The sequence below is a fragment of the Cryptomeria japonica genome, unplaced genomic scaffold (assembly GCF_030272615.1).
Source record: "Cryptomeria japonica unplaced genomic scaffold, Sugi_1.0 HiC_scaffold_128, whole genome shotgun sequence".
In the NCBI taxonomy this organism is placed as follows: Eukaryota; Viridiplantae; Streptophyta; class Pinopsida; order Cupressales; family Cupressaceae; genus Cryptomeria; species Cryptomeria japonica.
The window spans coordinates 380,964-387,500 of NW_026728950.1; the positions used below are offsets into that span (position 1 = coordinate 380,964).

The 6,537-nt window shown below is 60.1% G+C and overlaps 1 non-coding gene across 1 annotated transcript; it reads left to right on the top strand.

The window, feature by feature from the left end:
* Positions 1-4,249: 4,249 nt before the first annotated feature.
* On the top strand, positions 4,250-4,368 carry LOC131866020 (5S ribosomal RNA). The gene has a single exon (XR_009364653.1). It is a non-coding gene; the product is annotated as a 5S ribosomal RNA (ribosomal RNA).
* Positions 4,369-6,537: the final 2,169 nt, after the last annotated feature.

Below are 6,537 nucleotides of genomic sequence, written 5' to 3' on the forward strand. Positions count from 1 at the left end.
CGCACTTTTGGAGGGCACTTTTTGGAGGGCACTTTTCTGCGCTCCAAAGGTGCGCACTTTTGGAGGGCACTTTTTGGAGGGCACTTTTCTGCGCTCCAAAGGTGCGCACTTTTGGAGGGCACTTTTTGGAGGGCACTTTTCTGCGCTCCAAAGGTGCGCACTTTTGGAGGGCACTTTTTGGAGGGCACTTTTCTGCGCTCCAAAGGTGCGCACTTTTGGAGGGCACTTTTTGGAGGGCACTTTTCTGCGCTCCAAAGGTGCGCACTTTTGGAGGGCACTTTTTGGAGGGCACTTTTCTGCGCTCCAAAGGTGCGCACTTTTGGAGGGCACTTTTTGGAGGGCACTTTTCTGCGCTCCAAAGGTGCGCACTTTTGGAGGGCACTTTTTGGAGGGCACTTTTCTGCGCTCCAAAGGTGCGCACTTTTGGAGGGCACTTTTTGGAGGGCACTTTTCTGCGCTCCAAAGGTGCGCACTTTTGGAGGGCACTTTTGTGCACTCCAAAGGTGCGCACTTTTGGAGGGCACTTTTCCTGTGCTCCAAAGGTGCACACCTAGGTGAGCACCTTCGACCACACCTTGTAGCACACCAAACTCTGACTTTCGACTTCATCCGCAATGCAGGGTCTTTGAGGTTGGCGCAATGCGCACAACCAGGGGAGTCGACCCATCAAACCCAACACCTCCCCTATATAAGCTATTTGTCTGATTCTCATACATGCGTAGCCTGCAGGAGCAATTAGGACATCGACCCCAACTTTCGGCTTCTAAACGAAAACAAGGTCTTTGAGGTTGGTGTAATGCGAACAACTAGGGGAGTCAACCCATCAAACCCAACACCTCCCCTATATAAGCTATTTGTCTGATTCTCATACATGTGTAGTCTACAGGAGCAATTAGGACATCGACCCCAACTTTTGACTTCTTAACGAAAACAAGGTCTTTGAGGTTGACGTAATGCGCACAACCAGGGGAGTCGACCCATCAAACCCAACACCTCCCCTATATAAGCTATTTGTCCGATTCTCATACATGTGTAGCCTGCAGGAGCCATTAGGACATTGACCCCAACTTTTGACTTCTTAACGAAAACAAGGTCTTTGAGGTTGGCGTAATGCGCACAACCAAGGGAGTTGACCCATCAAACCCAACACCTCCCCTATATAAGCTATTTGTCTGATTCTCATACATGTGTAGCCTGCAACAACGATTAGGACATCCACCCCAACTTCTGAATTCGTCTGCGTTGACCGCACCAAAGGTGCACGCCTTGGTGCTCACCAAAATCCGACTTCCGACTTCTTCTGCTATGCGGGGTCTTTGAGGTTGGCGCAGTGCGCACAACCAGGGGAGTCAACCCACCGAATGCAACACCTCCCCTATATAAGCTATTTGTCTGATTCTCATACATGCGTAGACTGCAGCAATGATTAGGACATCCACCCCAACTTTTGACTTCTTAAACAAGACAGGGTCTTTGAAGTTGGTGCAGTGCACACAACCAGGGGAGTCGACCCATCAAACGCAACACCTCCCCTATATAAAGCTATTTGTCCGATTCTCATACGTGTAGTCTGCAGCAGCGATTAGGACATCGACCCCAACTTCCGAATTCGTTTGCATTGACCGCACCAAAGGTGCACGCCTTGGTGTGCACCCTGGAGTGCACTTTGGTGCTCACCTCGGTGCACACTTTGGTGTGCACCTCGGTGTGCACCAAAGGTGCGCACCTTGGAGCGCACCAAAGGTGTACACTTTGGAGCGCACCACATAGGGTCTTTGAGAGGTTGGCGCAGTGCGCACACCAAGGTGGGTGTTGAGGTGCGTGCCGAGGTGGGTGGGTGCTAGGGTGCGCTCCATGGTGGGTGCCAGGGTGGGTGCGTGCTAGGGTGGATTCCAAAGAGGGTCATAGGGTGGGTGCCAAGGTGGGTTGGTGATATAGTGGGTTCAAAGGTGGGTACTAGGGTGGGTTCCAAGGTGGGTCACAAGTTGGGTGCCAGGATGCGTGGGTGTTAGGTTGGGTGCCAAGGTGGGCTCCTGCGTGGGTGGGTGCTAGGGTGGGTTTCAAGGTGGACGCGAGGGCGGGTGCCAAGGTGGGTAACAAGTTGGGTGTTAGGATGGGTGAGTGCTAGAGTGGGTGCCAAGGTGGGTGGGTGCTAAGGTGGATGCCAAGGTGGTTCACAGGGTGGGTGGGTTCTAGGGTGAGTTCCAAGGTGGGTCACAGGTTCAGTGCTAGGGTGGGTGTCAAGGCGGGTGTCGAGGTGCCTGGGTGCTAGGGTGTGGATGCCAATGTGGGTCATAGGGTGGGTACTAGGGTGGGCTGCAATGTGGGTGCCAAGGTGGGTAACATGCTCGGTGGGTTCTAAATTGGGTGCCAGGGTGGGTGTGCACCCACCTTGCCCGAGGTGGGTGCCAAGGTGCCAGTGTGGGTGGGTGCTAAGGTGGATGCCAAGGTGGGTGAGAAGGTGGGTGATAGGTTGAGTGGTAGGATGGGTGGGTGCCAAGATGGGTCACAGGGTGGGTGCAAGGGTGGGTAGGTGCTAGGGTTGGTGTCAGGGTGGGTGGGTGCTAGGTTGGGTTCCAAGGTGGGTGCGAGGGTGAGTGTCAAGGTGGGTCACAGGTTAGGTGCTAGGATGGGTGAGTGCTAGGGTGCAAAGGTGCCAGGGTGGGTGCTAGGATGGGTCGATGCTAGGGTGAGTGGCAAGGTGGGTCCACAAGTGTCAAGGTGGGTGCCGAGGTGGGTGCCAAGTCGGCGACTGCTATGGTGGATGCCAAGGTGGGTCACGGGGTGGGTGCCAAGTTGCTAGGTTGGGTTCCAAGGTGGGTGCCAACGTGGGTGCTAGGGTGCGTGGGTTAAAGGGTGTGTCACAACGTGGGTGCCAGGATGGGTGCGCACCCACACTGGCCAAGACGGGTGCGGGTGCAAGGTTGGGTTCCAAGCCCGGTCACAGGCTGGGTGCTAGGATGGGTGGGTGCCAAGGTGGGCACCAGGGTGGGTGCACCCACCCTGGCCAAGGTGGGTCACGGGGTGGGTCCTAGGGTGGGTAACGGGGTGGGTACTAAGGTGCGTGCCAAGGTGGGTCATAGGGTGGGTGCCAAGGTGGGCACCAGGGTGGGTGTGCACCAACCCTAGCCAGGGTAGGTCACGGGGTGGTTGTCGGGGTGGGCGTCAAGGAGCCAAGGTGGGTGGCAAGTAGCCAAGTTGCGTGCCAAGGTGGGTGTCGGGGTGGGTGCCAAGGATCCAAGGTGGGTGCCAAGGAACCAAGGTGGGTGTCTGGGTGGGTGCCGAGGTGGGAGCCAGGGTGGGTCCCAAGGTGAGTGCAAAGGTGGGTGCCAGGGTCAAGGTGAGTGCCAATGTGGGTTCCAAGGTGCCAGGGTCAGGGTGAGTGCCAATGTGGGTTCAAAGGTGCTAAGTTGGGTGCGAGGTTGGGTGCGAGGGTGGGTGGGTGCCAAGGTGTGCTAGGTGGAAGCCCGGGTGGGTCGGCATCCCATGGGTGTCGAGTTGGGTGCCTGATGGGTGCTTCTTGTCAAGTTTTAGTCGTCGGGACTCATTTCGAGCCTTAGAGGTCGTTTCTTGTCCGGTTGCCCTGTCTTCGACCTGGGAACCCAATTTTGGTCCTCGGGTCCCATTTTTTTTTGTCTCGCATCCCACTTTTGGCCTGTGGCCTTTTCGGGGTCGATTCTCGTTTTGGGCATCAGAGCATGTTTCTTCTCCTAAAACCCAATATTTGTTTATTAAGTCTCGGAACACATTTTTGTTCTCGTGGACCCATCATGGGTCTTGGAACGCATTTGTGGTCCTTGGGTCCCATTTTGCATCCCGAAACTTGTGTTTTGGTGCTTGATCCCTATTTTGGGTGCCCACCTTGCACCAAGTGCGCACCCGGGGCAAACCGAGCGCCTTGGTGCACCGGGGCAAGATCGAGCGTGCACCCGAGGCGCCCCGAACATGCACCAAGGTGCACTCGGCCCACATGTGAGCGCAGGTCGTTGCGCCCGAGGTGGTGTGTGGGCACCGCGTTGCAGACGGGACACTGCACGCACACGACGCCCCCTCCAGGTGCACGCACGTAGGCCGGGCCGGGTGCACACCCGACGCCCTAGCAAGGTGCGCGCACCCGGGCAGGGCTCACACTTGGCGAACGGGGCGCACTTCGCGAGGGAGGGTGTGCACCTCGACGGGGGTGGGTGGCCGGGGTGGATTCGCACGTGGGTCGCGGTTTGCTAAGTACACACTGCGACAAGCTCATAACGGGTGCGATCATACCAGCGTTAGTGCACCGGATCCCATCAGAACTCCGCAGTTAAGCGCGCTTGGGCCGGAGTAGTACTGGGATGGGTGACCTCCCGGGAAGTCCCGGTGTTGCACCCTTTTTTAGTTTTTCGCCGGGCGTCGCAATGCTATTTGAATAAACCTTTTGCCCGTTTGCGTTCTCGTCGGGGCCGGGCCGGGCCGGGGTGCGCTGCCCGCACTACCGCGCGCGCGGGGGCGACACCGAGCGCGCACCCGAGGCGCCCCGAGCACACAGGCCACGGTGCAACCCGGGCGTTGTGCGCGCACCCCGGTGCGCCCGAGGTGCTGCGCGCGCACCCAGGTGAAATCGGTGTGCACCTCGGCCAGTGCGCGCTCGGTCGAGTCGCGCACGTTGGCCAAGGTGCACGGTGATGTTTCTTACTCTAAGGTTCCGCACCAGACGCCCGGGACAGGTGAGCGAAGCTGGGCGGGGCCGGGTGCGCGGCCGGGGCAGGTGCACGCAGCTGGAGAGAGCTTTGGAGCACACTTCGGAGCGCACCAATGATGCGCTCCATTCAAAAGTTTCCTGAAAAGGCAAAAAAAGTTGAGATTATAGAATTTCCCACTTGAGAGATTGTAAAAAAAAAAAATTTAAAATGAAGGAAACGCGGGTGCCAAGGTGTGCGCAGCCCAGCCAAGGTGTGCGCACCAAGGCGCCCACCCTGGCGAAGGTGCACGCAAGGTGCGCACCCGAGGCAAACCGGACAATTAACCCAACTTTCGACTTCGCGCGCACCTTGGAGCGCACTTCGGAGCGCTCCTTGGTGCGCACCAATCTTGGGCACCTCGGAGTGCACCATGGCGCCCACCAAGGTGCGCACCCGGGGCAAACCGAGCTCCGACTTCGTGCGCACCTTGGAGCGCACGAAAGGTGCGCACCATGGCGCCCACCAAGGTGCGCAGCCCAGCCAAGGCGTGCGCATCAAGGTGCGCACCCTGGCGAAGGTGCGCACCCGGGGCAAACCGAGCTCCGACTTCGTGCGCACCTTGGAGCGCACAAAAGGTGCGCAACCCAGCCAAGGTGTGCGCACCCCGGTCAAACCGAGCTCCGAATCGTGCGCACCAGAGGTGCACGCCATCGTGCGCACCTTGGAGCACACTTCGGAGCCCTCCTTGGTGCGCGCCGATGTTGCGCACCTCGGAGCGCACCCGGGGAAAACAATGCAATTAACCCGACTTTCGACTTCGTGGGCACCTCGGAGCGCTCTCGGGTTCGCACCTCGGAGCACACCGAGGTGCCCACCCTGGCGAAGGTGCACGCGAGGTGCGCACACCGGGGCAAACCGGGCTCCGACTTCGTGCACGCCGCACCTTGGAGCACACTTCGGAGCGCTCCTTGGTGCGCACCAGGGCGCGCAACCCAGCCGAGGTGCCCACCCCGGCGAAGGTGCACGCGAGGTGCGCACCCGGGGCAAACCGGGCTCCGACTTCGTGCACGCCATGGTGCCCACCGCGGCGAAGGTGCACGCGAGGTGCGCACCCGGGGCAAACCGGGCTCCGACTTCGTGCACGCCGCACCTTGGAGCACACTTCGGAGCGCTCCTTGGTGCGCACCATGGTGCCCACCAGGGCGCGCAACCCCGCCGAAGGTGCACGCGAGGTGCGCACCCGGGGCAAACCGGGCTCCGACTTCGTGCACGCCGCACCTTGGAGCACACTTCGGAGCGCTCCTTGGTGCGCACCATGGTGCCCACCAGGGCGCGCAACCCCGCCGAAGGTGCACGCGAGGTGCGCACCCGGGGCAAACCGGGCTCCGACTTCGTGCACGCCATGGTGCGCACCGCGGCGAAGGTGCGCACCCGGGGCAAACCGGGCTCCGACTTCGTGCACGCCGCACCTTGGAGCACACTTCGGAGCGCTCCTTGGTGCGCACCAGGGCGCGCAACCCAGCCGAGGTGCCCACCCCGGCGAAGGTGCACGCGAGGTGCGTACCCGGGGCAAACCGGGCTCCGACTTCGTGCACGCCGCACCTTGGAGCACACTTCGGAGCGCTCCTTGGTGCGCACCATGGTGCCCACCAGGCCGCGCAACCCAGCCAAGGTGTGCGCACCAAGGTGCACGCGAGGTGCGCACCCGGGGCAAACCGGGGTCCGACTTCGTGCACGCCGCACCTTGGAGCACACATCGGGGCGCTCCCGGGTTCGCACCGGCGTTGCGCACCGTGGTGGGCACCTCGGAGCACACCAAGGTGGGCAGCGAGGTGCGCACCTTTGATGCGATGCCTTCACTAATTTCCATAAAAGGCAA